This window comes from Berghia stephanieae, chromosome 1, assembly GCF_034508935.2.
Source record: "Berghia stephanieae isolate SIO BIC M18660-M18661 chromosome 1, UCSD_Bste_1.3, whole genome shotgun sequence".
Lineage (NCBI taxonomy): Eukaryota > Metazoa > Mollusca > Gastropoda > Nudibranchia > Aeolidiidae > Berghia > Berghia stephanieae.
In genome coordinates, this window is record NC_088360.1 from 57,526,581 (window position 1) to 57,550,120 (window position 23,540).

General features: G+C 36.3%; 1 protein-coding gene and 1 long non-coding RNA gene across 15 annotated transcripts in view; both read left to right on the plus strand.

Annotated features, from left to right (window-relative positions):
- Nucleotides 1-11,024, plus strand: part of LOC144978218 (uncharacterized) — a 29,125-nt gene extending 18,101 nt beyond the window's left edge. Inside the window, exon 6 of the long non-coding RNA XR_013646487.1 lies at nt 4,527-11,024. This is a non-coding gene — a long non-coding RNA (uncharacterized LOC144978218). The remainder of the gene's footprint in view (nt 1-4,526) is intronic.
- LOC144978153 (uncharacterized) overlaps nt 1-23,540 on the plus strand; it is a 252,283-nt gene that overhangs the window by 108,824 nt on the left and 119,919 nt on the right. The window lies entirely within an intron of this gene.

Below are 23,540 nucleotides of genomic sequence, written 5' to 3' on the forward strand. Positions count from 1 at the left end.
TTAGCCCTTTGTTGCCTGTTCAAATTTCACATAATAACAGTTTTAACATAGTATTGTAGTAGTTTACTTACTTCAAGCTTCTATTGCCCCCCGTGTGGTATCCGGGGTTCCTCAACTGAGAGGGTGCTAGAATTGACCCACCGTAAGCTCATGCGTGTCATAAGAGGCGACTAAACGAGCCAATTAGGTTTGGTGGCATCCAACTAAAAGCCACCATTTTCGTTGAGCATTTCGACGTTCCTTCTCTTTGTGAGAGAGTTTTCAAAAAGTTGAAAAAAGGGAGCTGAGCAGGGTGTTGAAGATGTTAGCAATGGATGTGATGTGTGAAGTAATGCCTACCATTATTGGGCCCGTAATGGTAGGGATTGTAATGGCAGATGTCTTGGCAATGAAGGTGTTGCTGGTGGCAAGGATGATAGGGATGTCAATGGTGAATCGAGGTAGAAGCAGTGGTGGAGTGGATGACAACGGTTGGTGGCGTGATGATGGTATGGAATTCGTGATGGTAGGGTTGTTGTGGCGAGGAGGGGATGCTGGGAAACGATTATGGTGAGGAAGTTATGATGTTAACAATGGATGCGGTATATGATGCAGTAGTGGTACGGCCCATTGTGGTAGGGAATGTAATGGCAGAGTTCTTGATGATGAAGGTGTTGTTGGTGGCGAGGTGATGATAGGGATGTCGATGGTGGATCGACGGCAGTCGCAGGGGTGATGTGGGTGACAACGGTGGGTGGTGTGATGATGGAAATCATGATGGTAGGGTTGTTGTGGCGAGGAGGGGATGCTGGGAAGTGATGATGATGATAGTGGTTGCGATGGTAGGTGTTAGTGGAGGAACCGGCTGGTGGTGATAGTGGTAAGGTGACAGGGATTGTGATGTTGAGATCATAGGTGTGAGGGAAATGATAGTGGGTGGTGGGGCTGATAAGGATTGTGACGATGGAGGTAGAATTGGTAATGAAGTGATAGTAGTGGTGTGGTTTTAGACTTGGCATCCCGATTTGATTTGGAATGGGTGGAGTCAAGTGAGTCACACAATAGTCCTCATTCCCATGGTAAATGTAGTCGACATTCGCATGGATTTGTAATACAGATGAGTGTGCCTCAACCGGTGGGGGTGTATTTGTTTGTGTTTCAGGTCCATACCAAAATACAATAGGTGATCTGGAGGCCTACAGATCACCCGAATGTATTTTGGCAGAATGTTGATTTACAGTGACTGCGGTAATGAAAACATATTGTGTGATTGGCCTGACTTTCCCATTGTTGAATCATCTCAGGACTAGGTCTGGAACTGTGCTACTGTTTGATCTTCATTGCTAAATCTGCGTCTGTCATCATATCCTTGCCATCCCTACCACGCATTGTCACTAATCTCACACCATGATCGCTTCATCACAATCCCTTTCACCATGCCGTTATCCCCATCATCTCTTCCAAAACTACCACCTCCCAGTCACAACCAATATCATCTGATTCACTTCCCACCATCTTCAATCCTCTCCACCATGATCCTACTTGAGTGATTCCCATTATCACGACACTTGCCTTTGTCATCTTCATCATCATTGCCACTGCCGTGGCTCCATCATCTTCATCCCTGCCATTACCTCTATGCCAACACCACTTTCATTATCTGGAGCTCTACCATTGCATTCCCCACCATCATGGTCCTTACCACTGGTGCATCATTGCCACATCCATTGTCAACACCATTAACATCCGCATTGTCACTTTTCCCACCATTCCCTCCCCGACACAACTATCCATGGTTGCTACAGAGAAGTGTAGAACAAGAGGGAACTGAGAAGTTCAAAAGCAGGAACTTTTAAGTTCACAAACAGGACTTGAGAAGTTCATGAAATCAAGAAATTTAGAATATTTCTAGGACAGAAGAATCTCATATCTTTAAAAAAAAAAGCCGAAGCTCATGAAAGCAGAAACTGAGAAGAAGAGAAGGAAGGAAGGAAGCGAGGAGTTCTTTAAAAAAGAATTAAGATGTTCAAGCAGTTGAGGAGCTGAGAGGATATAAATATGTTCCAAATCGGAAAAAAATGGAACAGAATAGTTCAATTTTTAAAAAAATGGAACAGAGAAATTCCAAGACAAAAAATGAGAAAGAAGAGACAGAGAAGTTCAAAGAAAAAAGGACCACAGAAGTTCAATAGAAAAAAGAAGGAAGTGAGGAGTTAAAATGTGACAGAGAAATTCCAAGAATGAAATAGAAAGAAGTCACAGAGTAGTTTAAAGAAGAAAAGAGGAACAAAGAAGTTCAAATAGAAAAAAGAAGGAACACAAAAGTTCAAACAGGAAAAAAGAAGAAACACAAAAGTTTCAATAGAAGCAAAAGAAGGAACAGAGAAGTTCAAATTGAAAAATAAGGAACAGAGAAGTTCAACGATAAAAAATGAGGAAAAAACAAACAAACAGAAGTTAAAAGGAAAAAGTAACACAGGAGTTCAATTGTTTTAAAAAGGAAGAACTCAGAAGTTTAAATGGAAAAAAAGGGCGGAGCACAGAAGTTTCAATATACACAAAAGATGGAACAGACAAAGAATTTCCAATACAGATAATGAGAAAGAAGGAACAGAAGTTCAAGGAAAAAAGGAACATAAAAGTTCAAATAGAAAATAGAAGGAACGCAGAAGTTCAAATAGAAAAAAAAGGAAGAGAGGACTTCCCAAGGGACAGAGAAATTTCAAGAAAAAAATAGAAAGAAGAAACAGAGATGTTGAAAGAAGAATAAAGGAAAAGAGAAGTTCAAATAGTAAAAAAGAAGAAGGAACACAGAAGTTTAAATAAAAAACAGAAGTTCCAAGAAAAAAAATAGAAAGAAGAAACAGAAGTTCAAAGAAGAATAATGGAACACAAAAGTTTAATTAGAAACGAAGAAAGACCTCAGAAGTTCAAATGGAAAAAAAAAGGACGGAACACAGTTTCAATATACACAAAAGATGGAACAGAGAAGTTCCAAAATAAAAAATAAAAAAGAAGAAACAGAAGTTCAAGGAAAAAAGGAAAATAGAAGTTCAAATAGAAAATATGAGGAACGCAGAAGTTCAAATAGAAAAAAAAAGAAGGAAGAGAGGAGTTTTCAAGGGACAGAGAAATGTCAAGAAAAAAGTAGAAGAAATAGAGATGTTGAAAGAAGAATAAAGGAACACCGAAGTTCAAATAGTAAAAAGAAGGAATACAAAAGTTTCAATTGATACAGAGGAAGGAAAAGAGAAGTTAAAAAAAAAAGAAGGAACACAGAAGTTCAAGTAGAAAACAGAAGAGATTGCGTGAAAAAGGGAGAGAGAAGTTCCAAGAAAAAAAATAGAAAGAAGAAACAGAAGTTCAAAGAATAATAAAGGAACACAAATGTTCAAATAGAAAAAAAGAAGGAACACAGAAGTTCAAGTAGAAAACAGAAGAGATTGCGTGAAAAAGGGAGAGAGAAGTTCCAAGAAAATACAGAAGTGAAATAAACAAAATGGAATAGAGAAGTTCCAGGATACATAATGAGAAATAAGAAACAGAAGTTCAAGGAGAAAAGCAACACAGAAGTTCAAATAAAAACAAAGAAGCAACACAGAAGTTCAAATAGAAACAAAGAAGGAACACAGAAGTTCAAATAGAAGAACGAAGGAAGAGATGATTAAAAAGGGACAGAGAAGTTCCAAGAAGAAAACTGAAAGCAGAAACAGAAATTCAACAAAGAATAAAGTTTGAAGTTAGAACTTAGAAAGACATAAAACAAAAACTGAGAATGTTTGACAGAAAGGAGCTGAGAGGTTCTTTACATAAAAAGAATTGAGGTGTTCATAACGATGAGGAGCAGAGAAGTTATAAATATGGAACTGAAGTTTCAAATGAATAGAACAGAGAAGTTCAAATAGAAAAATGTAGGAACAGAAGTTCATATAAAAAAATGATAGAGAATTTTTTTAAAGGAACAGTGCAGTTCCACAAATAGGAACTAAGAAGTATCTTTAAAGTGAAATTGAGAAGTTATTAAGTGTGAATTTTTACAAAAGAATGAACCAGAAAGTCAGATTAAGAAGTAACTGAGAAAAATTTAAAAGAAAGAACTGATACGTTCAAATTTCAAAATAAAAAGAAAGCTTTCATAAACCGGTTATATCTCTGTACCGAGTCCTTTCTTTGAAAATGGCTTCTTATCTTTCCACTGTATTTCAGGTATTCTTCTTTGAAATCACATTTCTATTGTGTCAACTTCTAAGACCTTCTTGCCTGTTGTTCTCATTTTGCAACATTATAAAATAGTTTCAACATACATTGCTGTAGTTTACTTACTTCAAGCTCAAGTTGCCCCCTGTGGTATTCGGGTTCATTAACTCAGAGGGTGTGAGAATTGACCCACCGCATGTTTCATCATAAGAGGCGAATGTACGAGCTATTTTGGTTTGGTAGAGTCCAACAAAAACTGCCATCATTGTTGACATGTCTTATTTTTGTGAAAATATTTTTTCCTCCTTGTACTATTTAAAACGACATCTTTTCTCTCCATTGTATTTCAGGCATTCTTCATGGAAATGACACTTTGATTGCGTTGACTTTTTCACCCACCATGGCTCTTGTCCACATTTCACATCATCATTTATTAGTCTCAACATAACATTGCAGACGTTTTCTTACTTCAAGCCTCAGTTTTCTAATTGTCATTATGTCTTTCATTGTCATGTTGAGCACGTTGACCTGGTGTCTTAGTGCTACGGTAAATGTAGTCAGCATTTGCATAAATTTGTAATACAAATGAGTGTATTTAGACCGGAAATTCAATCGTTTGTTTTTCAAGTTTTTACTAAAGTGCATTTCGTTTTCTGGAGACCTACAGATTACTGTTATGTATTTTGGTAGTATGTTGGTTTACAGTGACCGTGGCAAGAAGAAAACAAGAGTGTGATTGGCTGGACTTTCCTATTTGTGAGTCATCTCAAAGCTGGGTCTGGAAGTCTCACATTCGGACTAAAAATATTGCAGTTTGGTCATGGATTTGCAAACTTCCCACCATCTTCAATCCTCACCACCATGATCCTACTTGAGTGATGATTCCCATTATCACGACACTTTTCTCTGTCATTTTCATCATCATTGCCACTGCCGTGGCTCCATCATCTTCATCCCAGCTATTACCTCTATGCCAACACCACTTTCATCATATGGAGCTCTACCATTGCATTCCCCACCATCGTGATCCTTACCACTGGTGCATCATTGCCACACCCAGTGTCAATACCAATAGCATCCTCATTGTCATTTACCTCATCATTCCCTCCCCGACACCACTATCCATGGTTGCTACCTTTATTACTATGACCCTTACTAATGCTTCAATGTATGTATTGAAATTATAAAAACATTTCTGTTCATTCTGGTACTTTTAACTGGAATTTTTCTAGAAGGGGGTAGAAGAAAAGTACAGAACAAGAGGGAACTGACAAGTTCAAAAGCAGGAACTTTTAAGTTCACAAACAGGACGTGAAAAGTTCAAAGAATAAGGACATAAGAAGTTCATGAAATTAAGAGATTTAGAATATTTGTAGAATCTCATCTTAAATGAAAAGCAGTTTGAAAAGGAAAAGAACCGAGGAGTTCTTAAAAGAAAGAATTAAGATGTTCAAATAGTTGACAAGCTGAGAGGATATTAATATTTTTCAAATCAGAAAAAAAGGAACAGAAAAGTTAAAATTGAAAAAAAAAAACGGAACAGAGAAATTCCAAGACAAATAAATGAGAAAGGAGAAACAAAGAAGTTCAAAGAAAAAAGGACCACAGAAGTTCAATAGAAAAAAGAAGGAAATGAGGAGTTAACACGGGACAGAGAAGTTCCAAGAATGAAATAGAAAGAAGTATCAGAGAAGTTGAAAGAAGAAATAAGGAACAGAGAAGTTCAAATAGAAAAAAGAAGGAACACAAAAGTTCAAAATAGAAAAATAAGAAGGAACACTGAAGTTCAAAAAGAAAAAGGAAGGAACACACAAGTTTCAATAGAAGCACAAGAAGGAACAGAGAAGTTCAAATTGAAAAATAAGGAACAGAGAAGTTCAACGATAAAAAATGAGAGAGAAAAACAGCAGTTAAAAGGAAAAAAGAACACAGGAGTTCAAATTGAAAAAGAGGGAGCACAGAAGTTCAATTAGAAACAAAGAAGGACCTCAGAAGTTCAAATGAAAAAAAAAATGGCGGAGAACAGAAGTTTCAATATACTCAAAAGATGGATTAGACAAGTTCAAATTTTAAAAAGGAACAAGGAAGTTCCAATATAAAAAATGAGAAAGAAGGAACAGAAGTTCAAGGAAAATAGGAACATAGAAGTTCAAATTAAATAGAAAATAGAAGGACGCAGAAGTTCACATAGGAAAAAAGGAAGAAGAGAGGAGTTCTCAAGGGACAGAGAAATTTGAAGGAAAAAAACATCGAAAATAGAAACAGATGTTGAAAGAAGAATAAAGCAACACAGAAGTTCAAATACTAAAAGAGGAAGGAACACAAAAGTTTCAATAGAGACAAAAGAAGGAAAAGAGAATAAAGGAACACAAAAGTTCAAATAGAAAAAAAAGGACCTCTGAAGTTCAAATGGGAAAAAAGGACGAACACAGAAGTTCCAATATACACAAAAGATGGAACAGAGAAGTTCCAATATAAAAAATGAGAAAGAAGAAACATAGATGTTGAAAGAAGAATAAAGCAACACAGAAGTTCAAATAGTAAAAAGGAAGAAGGAACACAAAAGTTCCAATAGAGACAAAAGAAGGAAGAGAAGTTCAAATATTAAAAAACTGAAGGAACGCAGAAGTTCAAATAGAAAACAGATGAGATGCGTTAAAAAGGGACAGAAAAGTTTCAAGATAAAAATAGAAAGAAGAAACATAAGTTCAATGAAGAGTAAAGGAACACAAAAGGTCAATTTGAAGCAAAGAAGGACCTCAGAAGTTCAAATGGAAAAAAATGACGGAACACAGAAGTGTCAATATACACAAAAGATGGAACAGACAAGTTCAATTTTTTTTAAAAGGAACAAATAAGTTCCAATATAAAAAATGAGAAAGAAAAAACAGAAGTTCAAAGAAGAATAAAGGAACACAAAAGTTCAGATAGAAATAAAAAGAAGGAACACAGAAGTTCAAATGAACAAAATGGAATAGAGAAGTTCTAGGATAAAAAATGTGAAAGAAGAAACAGATAAATTAAAGGAGAAAAGGAACCCGAAGTTCAAATAGAAAAAAAAAGAAGGAAGAGATGAGTTAAAAAGGGCCAGAGAAGTTCCAAGAAGAAAATAGAAAAAAGAAACAGAAATTCAAAGAAGAATAAAGTTCGAAGATAGAACTTAGAAAGACATAAAACAAAAACTGAGAAGTTTTGACAGAAAGGAGCTGATGTGTTCTTTACATCAAAAGAATTGGGGTATTCATAACGATGAGGAGCAGAGCAGTTATAATATGGAACTGAACTTCCAAATGAAAAGAACAGAGATGTTCAATTAAAAAATGAAGGAATAGAAGTTCATATAAAAAAATGGCAGATAATTATTTTAAAGGAACAAAGCAGTCCCCCCCCCCCTGTGAAAAAGGCAAAACAAAAACGAGAGACAAGGAACATAGAAGTTCAAAGAAATAACTTAGAAGGCAATAAAATCACAGAGGCGTTTTTAGAGGAAGGAACTGAACAATTCTACGGGGGTAAATGAATGTAGGTGCTGAGAGGTTAAATAAAAAGAATGAATTTTTGAGTTCAACATCCACAAATAGGAACTAAGAGTATCTTTAAAGTGGAATTGGGCAGTTACAAAGAAAGAGAAAAAAAACGGATTTTTTAATGCATGAGACTGAAGAGTTAGTTTAAAAAAAAATAGTGTGAAGTTTTACAAAAGAATGAACCAGAAAGCTAGATTAAGAAGTAACCGAGAAACTTTAAAAAGAAAGGACTGGCACGTTCAAAATTCAAAATAAGAAGTAAGCTTTAATTACCGGTTATATCTCTGTACCGAGTCCTTACTTTGAAAACGACATCTTATCTTTCCATTGTATTTCAGGCATTCTTCTTTGAAATCACATTTCTATTGTGTCAACTTCTAAGACCTTCTTGCCTTCTTGTTCTCATTTTGCAACATTATAAAATAGTTTCACCATACATTGCTGTAGTTTACTTACTTCAAGCTCATTGTCCCTTGTGTTATTCGGGTTCATTAACTCAGAGGGTGTGAGAATTGACCCACCGCATATTTCATCATAAGAGGCGAATGTACGAGCTATTTTGGTTTGGTAGAATCCAACAAAAACTGCCATCATTGTTGACATGTCTTATTTTTGTGAAAATATTTTCTCCTCCTTGTACTATTTAAACGACATCTTTTCTCTCCATTGTATTTCAGGCATTCTTCATGGAAATGACACTTTGATTGCGTTGACTTTTTCACCCACCATGGCTCTTGTCCACATTTCACATCATCATTTATTAGTCTCAACATAACAGTGCAGACATTTTCTTACTTCAAGCCTCAGTTTTCTAATTGTCATTATGTCTTTCATTGTCATGTTGAGCACGTTGACCTAGTGTCTTAGTGCCACGGTAAATGTAGTCAGCATTTGCATAAATTTGTAATACAAATGAGTGTATTGAGACCGGAAATTCAATCGTTTGTTTTTCAAGTTTATACTAAAGTGCATTTCGTTTTCTGGAGACCTACAGATTACTGTTATGTATTTTGGTAGTATGTTGGTTTACAGTGACCGTGGCAAGAAGAAAACAAGAGTGTGATTGGCTGGACTTTCCTATTTGTGAGTCATCTCAAAGCTAGGTCTGGAAGTCTCACATTCGGACTAATAATATTGCATTATTCTTCTCGCTGTCAAAGTATTATCTTCTTGTTGTACTTTTTATCTCTCCTTTGTATTTCACGTGTTCTCCTTAGAAATAACATTATCGCGTTACCTTCTTAATTCTCATTTCATTTCTTGACATTATACATTATGAAATAGTTTCAACATAGTATTGCATACTTACTCTTACTTCACCAGTTGTCAATTTGTCATAAATGTTGTTTTCCTTGACCTCTTCGACATTTTAAGTTATGCCAATGTTATCACCATTCCTAAGTGATTACAAGAAGGGGTTTCCTTTTGACTTGATATCGTCATCTCTTTATTTTCACATTAAAGTTACTGATAAAAGATAGATTAACCAATCAACTTGCTTTCTACAACTACCGTATAAAGAACACGTTATGGATCATTTTAACACGTTGATTGGTTATAACTTCCATGCAACCATTACACGTTCAGAGTGATTTAAAAAGAAAGAAGATAGAAGATTTTAAAGTAAGAAGAATAAAAATGTAAAAAGGACAGGGAAGTTCAAAATAAAAGGAGATTAGAAAATTTGTAATTAACTGAGTTCTGGAAAAGAGAGTTCCTACTGAAAATTTGAAAATTCGTAATTGTTAGGAGCTAGAAATCGTTGTCACTTTAGTTAAATTTAAAAATGAATAATTTACCCTCAAAAGAAAATAAAACAATTCAAACTTCTTAAGGGGAGGGGCGACACCTGAAACTATTTTCAAGAATAATGATTATATCCAATATCTTTTTATATTGGGACATTGCCTATGACCAATGGATTCGAACCATGTGATTTATTTCGGTGGGCGTGTCCGGTTGCCATGGTGACGGCCGCCATCTTGGATTTTTCTCTTCTCTCGGTGCTATTTTAAAAAGTTACTTTCTCAATAAGTTTCCATTGAATTTTCTTGAAATTTGGCATGGTTGTATATTTGTATATTGTTAAAAAAAATACAGAGCATTTTTTAAATATTTTAAATAGATTTTTATTTACAAATTTTTAAAAATAATATTTTTTCGGTATGATAAAAATCATGTTTTTTGACATAAAAATGTCAATTTTTCAAAAAATAATAAAGATATTTAAAATTCCTTCTGTATGATTTTAGATAATCACTATAGCTCTAGACATGCAAAATTTTAAACAAATTGATTGATAAATGACAAAATAAGATAAAAAAATAGTGTTAAAAAATGTCATTTTGAGAAAAACGAGATCAAAGATAACAATGAATGAAAATAATAAGACAAAACGGTACAACCAGCTCAAAACATATCAGCACCGTATGAGGGTCCCCCGTGTACTTTTTCTGCCTCCCTCTGGGCTTTTTCACGGGTCTGAGCTTTCATTTTGCGTCTTTTTTTTCTCTTTGTGTTGAGCAGCCCTTATGCTCTGGTCAAGTCTTTTTGACTCTGCTTGCTGACTCAACATCTGGGAGTGTTCTCTCAGTCCACCGATGCCAAAAGACACTTTCAGGGATGTTATTTCTGTTGGACCAAAATTATACTCTGCACCAAACTCAACTTTTTTTTAGGGAATGGAAGTATGTTTTATGGCATCTTGACCAAACAGAATTATGAAACCTTTCGTTTGGATTTTGTGTTGTCTTCATCTCACAACACTTCAACAAAGCATATACAGGCTTCAAGTGCTCATGAATTAAATCAAAATTCAAAAGTGTATTTACACGCTGCTTGTGTCAACAGTTTACACATGGGCAGCAATATATTTTTTATAAAAGCATCTGGAGTCCGGTTCAGGAGGACAATACCTATGTTGAGGGAAGTCATTGGTGTAATAACCGTGGTAAAGACCAGCAAGAATAGCCCATTTCATTTCTTTCCGCTGTGGCATTGCTTGGAATCGCTTTATCATAATACTACTTACTATCACACACCAAATTCCAATCAAAGATTTGTGGTCACGGGTCAACCACGAGCCATCATAACTTTCTTGCTTTCTTGGCTTTTGTAGCAAATAACTGTAGCCAACGTTTGGATTTTTTTGTCACTTTAGGTATAGTTATAATAATCCAGTAAAAATTGGAAATATTTAGAGATAATTAACGTGAATACGTGTCAAAATTTGATAAAACAACTGATCAATCGAAATGTAAACAAATCGTAGTAAAATATAATAGTAAGAGAGGCGAACTTTCACCCTGACTCAACATCCAATCCCTGGCGTGGAGTCAGAGGTCGAGAACAAGGTCAGCCAATCAGATCGCACCATTCGTGATCACGTTGTATTTACCTGACAACTTGACCTCTTATCAGCTGTTTGACACAAAATCTTCGTTCACGACTCACAGTTTCTAAACCCCTCCCCTGCCCATATTCTGATATTTTTGAGACTGAAACCTTGTCAACTAGACGGGCAAAGAGTAGACTAAACTATCGATATCAAAAATTACAACATCGATATGGATTATAATGCTTTTCAGTCCTATTATTTTCAGTTGAATTCTCACAAAAATTGAAAAGTTTGGTATTTTCATGTCGACTTCCATGGCTATGAAAGACGATTTACAAACTTTATATTATCCAAATCACCATATCAGTGCTGAAAATATGTGAAAAAAGGATTGTTCTTTGATAATAAATAAAAAACTGAAATTTTATATTTTGACCCAAAAATCGATATTTCAGGTGTCGCCCCTCCCCTTAAAATGATGTAGTCAGGCATGAACGTTCATTTTAATAAGTTTTATTGACTAAGAGATATTCGTGAAGGTCTTAATTTGGAGCCAAATTTTGGAAATTATACGATTTTTCGTAGTGGTAGGCAGGTCTGAGACGTATATTTATAAAAAAAGGAACTGAAAAGTTTTAAAAAAGGAAGGAACTGAAAAGTTTTAAAAAGGAAGGAACTGAAAAGTTTTAAAAAGGAAGGAACTGAAAAGTTTTAAAAAGGAAGGAACTGAAAAGTTTTAAATAAGAAAGGAATGACATTTTCATTAATTTTATGCATTTTTTTTGTTAGATCAATGTTATGAATCCTAAAATAGTTTCGTCGCCTTTGTGGCCTCGTTAGACACTCGTCTTCGGAGGCCCGTTCTCTCGCCGCACTCGGGTGTGAAAAGAGTTCCTGGTCGATAACGGCGTTGTTTCTGTTGAAAAAAACCATTGCTAAGCGCCATACAGGCGTCGTAATTCATGTTACATGTTACGAGTTGTTGTTGGCTGGGGACCATTTGTAAAGCGGTAGCTTTAAGGGATATAAAAGGTCAAATTTGTTTATATTATGTTCAGGCAATCAGCCATTATAAAATCTGAAAAAAAATGTAATTTAACCAATACCACCACCACTATCATCATCATCATCATCATCATCATCATCATCATCATCATCATCATCATCTTCAATATTATTATTATTATTATTATTATTATTATTATTATTATTATTATTATTATTATTATTATTATTATTATTATCATTATTATTATTATTAATCATTATCATCGCCGTCATAGTCTTCGTTATCATTATGATGAGCATTATAATCACCATGATCACAATCACCACCACCTCCACCACCATCATCATCATCATCATCATCATCATCATCATTGTACCCATTATCATAATCATCGTCGTCATAGTCGTCGTTATCCTTATGATAAGCATTATAATCAACATGATCACAATCACCATCATCATCACCATCATCATTATCATCATCATTATCATCATCATCATCATCATCATGGTAATATTGATGTCAAAATATCCATTTTATGATAGGTGTAATGTCAATAAAAACTGATGATGGCTATGATAGCTAATCTAATGTAATTTCTGAACGTTGAATAAAATTTATTTGAAAACTTGCTATTGTATTTAACGGTTATTAATCATTTTTAAATAGATAAATTCCAAATTAATACTGGTGGTAGTCAAGGTGGACAACTTTTGATGTTCTGGAGATATCTGTTATGGTATATCTTTCTACATCATACACACACACACACACACACACACACACACACACACACACACACACGCAGCGCATGATGGTTTACCTTACCCTAGGGCATGGAAATTTTGGTCGCCCTGAGCTGATGGATTCTTCATCAATCAACAATCTTGCTTTAGTGTCCATCTCTCAAAAACCTTTGTCTTTTCCAATTAGCCTGGAATGAAACCATCATGTTTCATCCATGCCTTGCCAAGAGCCTTTCGCTCGTTTTTTGGGAAAGATGAAAATATTTTTCTGGGTGGGTTTCCTGACCTCCCATAGTGGGCAGGGAGGCACATACTGTGTCATCTATACCTCTATATCGGTTTTCTAACATGCTTCTTTCTTTTTCTTGGAATCAGATTACTTGGTTTTGTCATGACATTGACTGGGAGGGAAACAGTCAAATGTATAGTTAGAGTTCAGAGAGATGATATTTTTGACTTGTAAACCACCTCTCTGTTATGCACTGTATTGTTTTGTTTACATAATATTATATATGATTTGAAAACATTTGAGTGTATTTCTCTTGGTGGGGACCTGTGCATATGTCTAAATGACTTTTAAGTGATCTTAAACTATGTACTTTGATGATGCTCTTGGAATCGACCTGTTGAATTGAACCAATTCCCTTATTTTCTTGGGTACTTCCTACTATCCCAATCGTTTTCCTTTTTACTGGCGCTGATATGACCTTAATGTGTTGCAAGCGGCGCAAAACCCTTAAAAACAAACATAAAAACGTATTTTTCACTTGTGAATTATCGATTATATTTGTTCATAGTTATGTCGCTTATTTGTAACCATCTGAGTGTAGAACTTTTTCTGAGATCTTGTTGGCGGTGTCACTTTGGGACTTATAGATGATTTCAGACCAGCTGCTATTGTACATGACAAAGAAAGGGAAATCGCTTTGGTGCATTTTTTATTTCATTTGATTGAAGTTAATAAAAAAATAAAATAACTTAAAAGAAATGCTGATCAATTGGGACCAGGAAACTTTTTCGTCATGTGTCATTGTTAATAAAGCATTTCCTACAATTATTAAGCAATGAAAGTAAATCGCAGGTGTAAGATCTGAAAATGTGTATGTATCACTGATATTTCCTAATAAAAATGGAACCAACCCGTCCTCTTGTGGTCAAAGTACATGTTTTGTGATGCAGCGAGTGTTCACATCAGATATGCGTACCCATATGAAGAATGCATGTATCAAATCGTCCCGTTTATTGGGTAAACTCTGCGGTAAACTGGTAACACGTCTAATCGGTAATCAGAAGATTTGAGATTCGATCCCCATTCGAGGCAGGTTGATCTTTCTTCTTGCATTATTCTCTGATTTATCTGATACTATTTTATACACACCTTCTCAGATCGTTATCTTACAACAGTGCCTGCCCCCTAATTCGTTTCTTTGAAATTTCCAAATAAAAATGAAGCAAACTCAAATTTGAATTTAGTCAAGTTTAAACTCACAAAAAAAAAAACAAAAAAAAAACAGATGCCACCTTCGGTTTCATTATAATAAATCTGATTTTCCACTTAATTAAATCACCTGAAAATTTATTTAGACTGGACAAATATTGGATTGGAATGCTTATTTACATTTTTTAGTGCGGCTATGTTGTCTCGTGGTATGACACTCGCTTTCGGATCGGAAGGTCCTGGATTTGAGCCTCGCTCGGCGAATAATTGAGTCAGTGGAGAAGGCTGTTTATTCACATTCTCTCATCGTACTCGGGTGCAAAATGAGTACCTGGCCGTTAACAACGTTGTCTCTGTCCGAAAAAATGGTGGCATCACCTAACAGGCTTCATGTCCCGTCCTAAATGTTAATTGTTGCTGTTGGCCAGGGGACAGGTGTAAAACGCTTTGAGCACATTTAGTGGATATTGCACTATATAAAAGCTCATTAAAAAAAAAATGTTCGTATAATCAGCAGTGTTTTTTGTTTTTGTTTTTGTTTTTGCACTTGCAACACATTTGGGTCATGTCAGCGCCGGTTCCTACCTCCCATAGTGGGCAGGGAGGTACTTATTGTGTCTTCTATCCCCCTATATCTGTTTTCCAACTTGCATTCTGTCTTTGTCTTGGAATGAGATTGCTTGGTTTTGTCCTGGCCCTGGTCGGGGTCCTGGCTGGGAGGGAAACAGTCGAATGCATAGTTATTGTTTTGGGAGATGATACTTTTTTCCTTGTAAATCATCTCTCTGTTATGTATTATTATGTATGTTCTAATTTATATTGTAAGCATTTGAGTGTATTCCTCTTAGTGGGGGCCGTGCTTGTGTCCGGATGAGACTTATTGGTGATCTCAAACTAAGAACATTGATGGTATGCTCTTGGAATCTACATCTGATCCCGATTTGTTCCCAGTTCCCCTATGTCTTACTTTTTCTTGGATGCTTTAATTGTAATTCTAGAACTTTTTACTGTCCCATTTTCTTCCTTTTTACCGGCGGTGATATAACCTAAATGTGTTGCAAGCGCCGTAAAACCCTTAAAAAACAAAAAAAAACAAACATACAATGTCAGCGCCAGTAAAAAGGAAGAAAATGGGATAGTCATAGCATTCTAGAATTACAATTAAAGCACCCAAGAAAAACTAAGACAAGGGGGAATTGGTTCAAATAAGGAACAGATGTAGATTCCGAGAGCATGCCACCAATGTAATTAGTTTGAGATCACTTAGAATTCAAATCCAGACACCAAAAATTAGAGAGCGGCGGGGGCTACCTGAAGCTGCGATCTTGAAAGTACTAACGAAAGAGTGTTTATGGAGAGGCTTAGGATGGGAATAATACAGACAATGGACTTTTGGGCACAATTCCTTAGTCAGTATGACAATGAACAAAGGTTGAAAACGAATAAAATGAAATATAAATTGTATCGTCTGTACTCAACGATGGTTGGAGTGTGAAGCATTAGCGTGGCGTTGGTTTGTGAGTCCCAAGGGTGTGGTAGAAATGATAAGGGCAGTGAGAGAAGGGAATTTTCTAGAAAAGAATGGAATATAAAATACATAATAGATATGTAATAATAGAAGTAGAAAACCGGTTCCATAAAATACGGTTTCACGCCGGGGAGCCAAAATCTTGGTCTCCCTAGCCAAAATCGACCAATATGGCCGGGGAACCAACATCTTGGTCCTACTCAGAATTGAGTCGACTTCGAGTAACATTCAGATTCAGATTCAGAACAACAATAATAGATAGCTAAAACTATGATTGTCCCTGATTGTAGGATTAATCCCGCCACAGCTCGATTTTACACAATGGTAGTCGTGCCTTCACAAAATCAGACGACGTCTGCTGAGCATCATCATCATCATCATCATCATCATCATCATCATCATCATCATCATCATCATCATTATCATCATCATCATCATCATCATCATCATCATCATCATCATCATCATCATCATCATCATCATCACCATCATCATCATCATCATCATCATCATCATCATTGGTTCAAATAGGGAACAGATGTAGATTCCAAGAGCACACTATCAGTGTACTTAGTTTGAGATCACTAAATGTCTCATCCAGACACAAGCCCAGGTCCCCGCCAAGAGGAACACACTCAACTGTTTACGAATCATACATATGTATTTATGTAAAAGGAAAAATAATACAGTGTATAACAGAGAGATGATTTACAACTATACATTTGACTGTTTCTCTCCAAGTCAGGACAACACCAAATATTCTCATTCCAAGACAAATGTTTTTGTTTTGTTTTTAAGGATTTTACGGCGCTTGCAACATATTAAGGTCATATCAGCGCCATTAAAAAGGAAGAAAATGGGATAGTAAAAAGTTCTAGAATTACAATCAAAGCACCCAAGAAACGTTTTGTTTTGTTTGTTTTTAAAGGTTTTACGGCGCTTGCAACACGTTTAGGTTATATCAACGCCAGTAAAATTACATTTAAAGCATCCAGTAGAGCCACGCTCTCACCTGCCAGGCGGAGTTGTCGTACCAATAAGGTCGCAGGTTCAAACCCCACCACCGCCGCGAAAAATTTTTTTATTCTCTATTGTCTTCTGGCACTTTTCTACTCACTTCATATCTTGTTGTTACCAACATAAGTGCCTGCTCCACTCACTTTTCTGAATTAAAAAATTCACCCCATACACCGGAGCATACTCAATGTCTCAATCGTTTCTATGTTATATGTTTGTGTTGAGAATATTGGCTATTAAGCTGAACTGCTGGTCAAAAATAACTTCGCGATGGTGGTGGGCGAACGAATCGGCGGTCTCAGAAGTGGGTGAGAGAGGGATCTAGAAATGACTTGGGTTTGATACGAATATTTTTGTGTTCGTGGATAGCTCAGACGGTAGAGCCACGCTCTCACCTGCCAGGCGGAGTTGTCGTACCAATAAGGTCGCAGGTTCAAACCCCACCACCGCCGCGAAAAAATTTTTTATTCTCTATTGTCTTCTGGCACTTTTCTACTCACTTCATATCTTGTTGCTACCAACATAAGTGCCTGCTCCACTAACTTTTCTGAATTAAAAAATTCACCCCTTGCTCATAAACTTTCTACTTTTAAAATTAATCCTTATATCATCTCCTGGGTGCTAGACTTCCTTACAAATAGAACACCATATATACAAGTAAACGGAAATGGCTCCAATAACATAACTATAAATACTGGTGCTCCGCAGGGCTGTGTAATCTCTCCCATGCTCTTTATACTTTATACAAACGATTGTAAAAGCGCAGATTTAAACATACCCCTTTTAAAATTTGCTGACGATACAACTCTACAAGGACTAATTACTAATAATACCGAAATAAATTATAAGAAAGAAAGAAAGAAATTTGTTTCCTGGTGCGACAATAACCACCTTGAATTGAATGTTAGTAAGACCAAAGAATTAATTATAGACTTTAGAAAAGATAAGAATACAAAAGACCATATTACTATTAAAAATGAAAAAGTAGAGGAGGTATTAGAATACAAATATCGAGGAGTCCCCATGGACAACAAATTACGGTGGGACGTACATTCCAGTTATATCAATAGTAAAATTAATCAAAGAATGTACTTTTTACGGAAATTGTCCCAACTTAACATTGACAAAACACTTTGTACGCTACTTTATAGATCTGTAATAGAAAGTTTTTTTTTTTATGTATTCCTGCCTGGGGGGGGGGGGGGGTTGTCTTAGCTCAGCAAAAGCTAACTTTGACAGGATTATTAAAAGAGCTAATAAATTTATTACAGGATGCATGTCTTTTAATGATTTATATTCAGAATACTGCTTAAGAAAAATTAGTAATATTTTAGATAATCCAACTCACCCTTTAAATCTTTAGATCTCTAAGTCAAACAGAAGTAACCGATTGTTGTCTATACGAACCAAACATGAAAGACACCTCCGATCCTTTTTACCTTACAGTTGCAGAATTTTTAATAAGGAAAATAATTTATAAATTTTGGTCTACGTCTGCTTTAACTTTGAAACCTTTTCTTTAAAATTACTACATACCCACAATTTTTAAACATCAATTTATAAAATCGCTTACTACAACTTTTCTATTGACCTTTTTATTCTACATTACGTGCCATGTAATTGATACTATGTAATTTTTCTCAGTCAATTTACAATAGTATTATACTGTAACAAATTCTGAGCTTTTTACTGATCTTTTTTTTTCTCTTATATGTTGACATCAATATACCTTTTCTAGAAATGTATATATATATATATATATATATATATATATATATATATATATATATATATATATATATATCTTTACACTTTTATAATCTGTATGTCCCTTAATTTACACTATGTAATTATTCTTACAGCCTACAATATTATTACACTATATATACCTATTACCAAATTTCACTTTGCCACATTTACGTATATTATGTTTCTGTATGTATCATTGTCGGCACTTTATACGTCTGTACAAAAATTTCCTTTTGGATGAATAAAGTACATTATTATTATATTATTATTTATGGAACAGCTCCTCGATGTATTCCGACCAAAGTTGTAATATGTTTTAATCCATCAGCACTGTACCATCTTTAGCCTTAATGCAGCCTGTTTGTTTACATTTACTCTTCCTGTTCAATTCTTTGATCGTGTTGTGGAAGGTGTTTGGGCCTTTTAATAGTCAGCTCTTTATATTTGTTCACATTGTTCATTCAGCCAGGCTTCCTTTGCCTCATTACATCTTTTCTTTATTTCTTTATTTATGTTTTTATACATTGCCTCATTTCCCTTAACACATCTCATCCTTTCCATCAGATCCAATATTTTCTGTGTTATCCATTTCTTTTGTTATCCATTTCAAAGGAGTAGACATTGTTCAATTGTACACCCTCGATCGTCACACGAGGAAGTTCGCTTTCCTTGTCTTTGCGTTTTTTTTTTTGTTTTTTTTTTTTGGACAATTAGGTCCACGAGGGATCCTTTGTGCGATCTTACAGACTTTCCACCATCGCACCACCTGCCTTAATGAATAGCAAGGCCTCTCTTGTTTGGACAGTCTCGTTCACAGGAAGTGCATATGTGTTTAAATCCCATGACTGCAATGTCATCATCTGTTGTTTCCGAGACTACGACTTCCTTGTGGATGTGCAGAGCTTTGGTTTTTGGAATTGAGATTTCCATAGCTGCACTCTGATGCGTCTTGGACGTTTTCATATAGGAGGCTATTGTCGTCGGCATACTTGAGGGAGCTTATTGACACTTGGTAACTTCGGCATTAATGTTATCATGAATTTTGAAGATGTGCATGAGGCCGGTAATGAAAGCGATTGGGGAAAATATATCACCTTGGAGAACACCACGAGCGATATTGAAAGCTGCATAGGTTTCTTCATTTCCGTCGGGATTTCTAATTCTCACGCATCCAGATGCTGCCCCGAAGTGGTTTGGATGACGCGACGAAGTTTTACCGATGATCCAGCCGAGCTGAGTGCGTTGTCTAGAAATGTGTGGCTTACAGTGTAAAATGCTGCCGTATAGTCGATGAAGGTAACGACAGCTGGTTTGGACTCGTCGATGATCATGTCAATTGCCCACTTCAGGATACATATATTATCCCTGGTTCCTCTTGCTTGTCGGAAACTAGCCTGGCTGTCTGGTAAGCTTGATTGGAGTTATATGCTCAAACGCTTTGCAATTACAGCAGATAACAGTTTGTAGGCGTGACAGAGTAGGCAAATTGCACGGTTGTTTTTGAAGTCATCTCTGTCCTTCTTTTTATAAAGCATAATCAACACACCTTTGAGGATATCTCGAGGAACCTCCTCAGTGTCCCAGATAAGCTTGACTATGCGGAACAGTTCTGTTGACGCGGTTGGGGAGTACTTGAAGGCCTCTATTGGTACGCCGTCGTGATCTGGTGCTTTCCCGTCGCTCAGCCCGTTGATGCAGGTTTGAAGTTCTTGATATGTCAGGTGGCCTTCGTGGCACACTGTAGTTTCTCGTTGTGATTATATGTCAATATTTGGCTGTGCAAATGTGTTGCTAAGGAAGGTATTCCATTCAGAGAGGAGTTTTTCCGAGCAGACCATAGGTTCACCATCAAGGTCCATTGATGGCATTTGGGATGTTTGGTTCGGTTTTCCCACAACACCTTGACGAGTCGATTGATTTCTCTGGAGTTACCCACCATTTCTGCTGCTGACAAATAGTCTAGAATTATGCCGATGTAGGCTCTGTGGTCATTGAGACTGGAATTGGAGATGGCTTTGTTAGTCGCTCTCTGTTCAGCTGATGACATGTTATTAAAGTTTTTAGAGCGTTCATCTATGAGTTTTTTGTTTCAGTGCCTACTTCCCTCATTCTGAGAGTTGATGGCTTCCGGTGTGGCACACATGTTTTGACGGCGTTTGTTTGGACATTTTGGAGTTTGAAAGTGATTCTGCAGGACTGTTTTTGGTAAACACATGTTGCTGGATGTTATCTTTTATGTGTTGTTCATAGTCCTGGTGTATGTGGACGGAGTCTTTTAAGGCCTGAAAGCCATGTGGTTTTGATGATTTTGATTTATCACTTTTGGTTTTTGCCTTTAATGTGCACATTATAGCCCCATGGTCGTAGTGTCTTCCCCAGTGTTGTATGTATATGCCGCAGCATACCTTGCAGACTTTTATTGAAGATAACCTCTGCTCGAAATCATGACATAGTCGATTTGTGATGGTTTAAACTGGGGGTCCTTAGCAAGGTAAGTTGTGTTGTTTTTGCGTCTCTTTGGGGGTTGGAAATATGTTGATATGGCTGTAAGCTTAGATTGTCGCATAAGTTCAATTACATCTTTGCCTGGTTTATTTGAGTGGTTATGGACACTCCATTTGCCAGTCAATTTATCAGTGTTCCTACCCAATTTACTGTTAAAGTCTCCTAGAACTATAACACAGTCATGAGGTTTTGCTTTCGTAATCACTGATTTTAGTTGCTTGAGGGTGTCAGAGTAGAAGGGTCTTTCCTTTCGATGTTGTGTGGGATGTATAACCCGATAACAAGGTTACATGGGGATGACCTCACACGAATGAAAGTTATTCTTGGGCCACAGCTGCCGCTGTGGGTGACACATCTCGAGACACGATCGGAGAGTAGAAAGGAAACACCGGCGTACGGGTCCTGTGGAAGAGCTGGTTCCCCTTTGATGAAGTGTTTGTTACTCTTTAATGTGACGTTGTCATGGCTTTCCGTGAGGACAAGAATGTCACAGAAATCCTTGAAATTTTCTTTCACAGTGAAGGAGAGGCAGCCACAGTGAAGGAGAGACCGCCACAGTTCCAGGTAGAGACGGATACTTGATCCGTGTAGCCCCTGACACCAGTGATGTTGATGCTTTCGCAGCCAGAACCACCCATCTGTATTTGAAAGTTGATTTTGTTTTGTGTGTGCATATGTTTTATTAAGGCATTTCCTTTAACAAAAAAATTAAAACAAACTAAATCCTAAATTTAATCATCGAGCTCACCCCAACTCACTATGTAATATGTGCCCCAACCTAAAACATGAGCATTTATATAGTTCTATATCTACTAATCGTGCTTTAGCTTTACAGGGGGACCCTAGGCAACAGCAACACTTAACATGAAGGACAAAATATGACGCCTGTTAGGCAATATAACATTTATTTCGGAAAGAGACAACGCTGTTAACGACCAGATACTCATTTTACATCTGGGTACGATGAGAGAATGTGAGATAAGAGCCTTTCCAAAGGACTCAACTATGCCCTCGCTCAAAGCGGGTCCCGAACCCTGGGCCTTCCGATCCGAAGGCGAGTGCATACCACTAGACCACATAGCGCACAAGAGTTTTTAATTGATCAATTCCTGTCATTTTAACTTTAAACTCAAATTCCCTGATATAGTTTATTCCGATAGACTACCATATTGACAGTGTATGTCAGAAAATTGGTCTGCGCTGTGATTGTTTTTCTTTTTTTTTCTTTCTTTTGTTTTCTTCTTTTTTTGTGTGCGTTATATAAAAGTTCAAGTTTTTTTTGATGTTGTTTTTGTTGTTGTTTTAAAATTTTATTTTATAAACAAAACTCACTTTCCTCAATCAACATTAACAAAAATGTTATAACTTAAGCTGATAACTGAATTGATGTAATCATCAAACTCATCCCAACGTAATACCGACTTGGGACGTTTGGTCACATTTAAGCAATAGATTTACACAGAAGGGTGTCCCTCTCTTGACAAACATTCCTGGTAGCTCACGACTCGGATTTAGGCGCCAACATGATAGTCTGAAAATGTTCTTATTAGATAGGTAGAAGTCATTATCGTCATGGGAAAACCTAATTAGAAATGTACAACATTGGACTCAGCCCCATGCAAACCAAACAGCAGAAAATGCAACCACATTTACGTTTCATTCAGTACAGTCGCCTGTTAGGCGTCCGTTTAGTAATAACAGTCTTACAATATCCTTCACTGGCTATAGTCAGGTTTTCATTCAAACCTGAGTCGAGTGCGAAGGGGGGAGTATGCGTGTGTTAAGTGCTTACTTAACCAAGGACCCAACGTTGAAACCAGAATTTTACACGATCAATGTCCTAAATCCGGTCATTAACCACGTTTTACATCGCTTAACTTATGTGATGGCAATACGAGACACATTGATTTTTCTCGACGAACCAAGGTAAGAAATATGAAATTTAAATTTAAACAGTTAACTGTCACCCTGGAAAGACACGTATTTAAAAATTTGGCCAGAAAAATCGTTCTTCAAATATCGATCGATTTAAATGCCCCCATCTTTGCAAAAACGCTAAAACCTGGGACTTAGAGTAAGTACATCGTTTTCCAAAGAACGACAGTTAACGTGTTAAACTAAAGAGTCAGATTGAAAATGATATCTGACCATTTGTTGACATGGTGGGAAACTAATAATGTAAGGTGTTATAATCATTTTTACCAATGGTCATTTTACCATTTTGTATTCTTAAATTTCTTAGATATGTGGATCTGTATTTTAATATAGTTTTTCTCCAAAATCGGTAACTTACTGGCCTTGATCAATATATTTTTTTGATATCGGTCAAAAATCGTATATTATCTTATCAAGTTCCACGTAATTACCAAAAAAGGGCACTTTGAAGCGTTTTGAGAATATTGCAAATGATGGGAGGGAACCACACACACACACTCACACACACACATACACACACAGATACACGAGGACACAAATACATACACACATACATACATTCATACATGCATA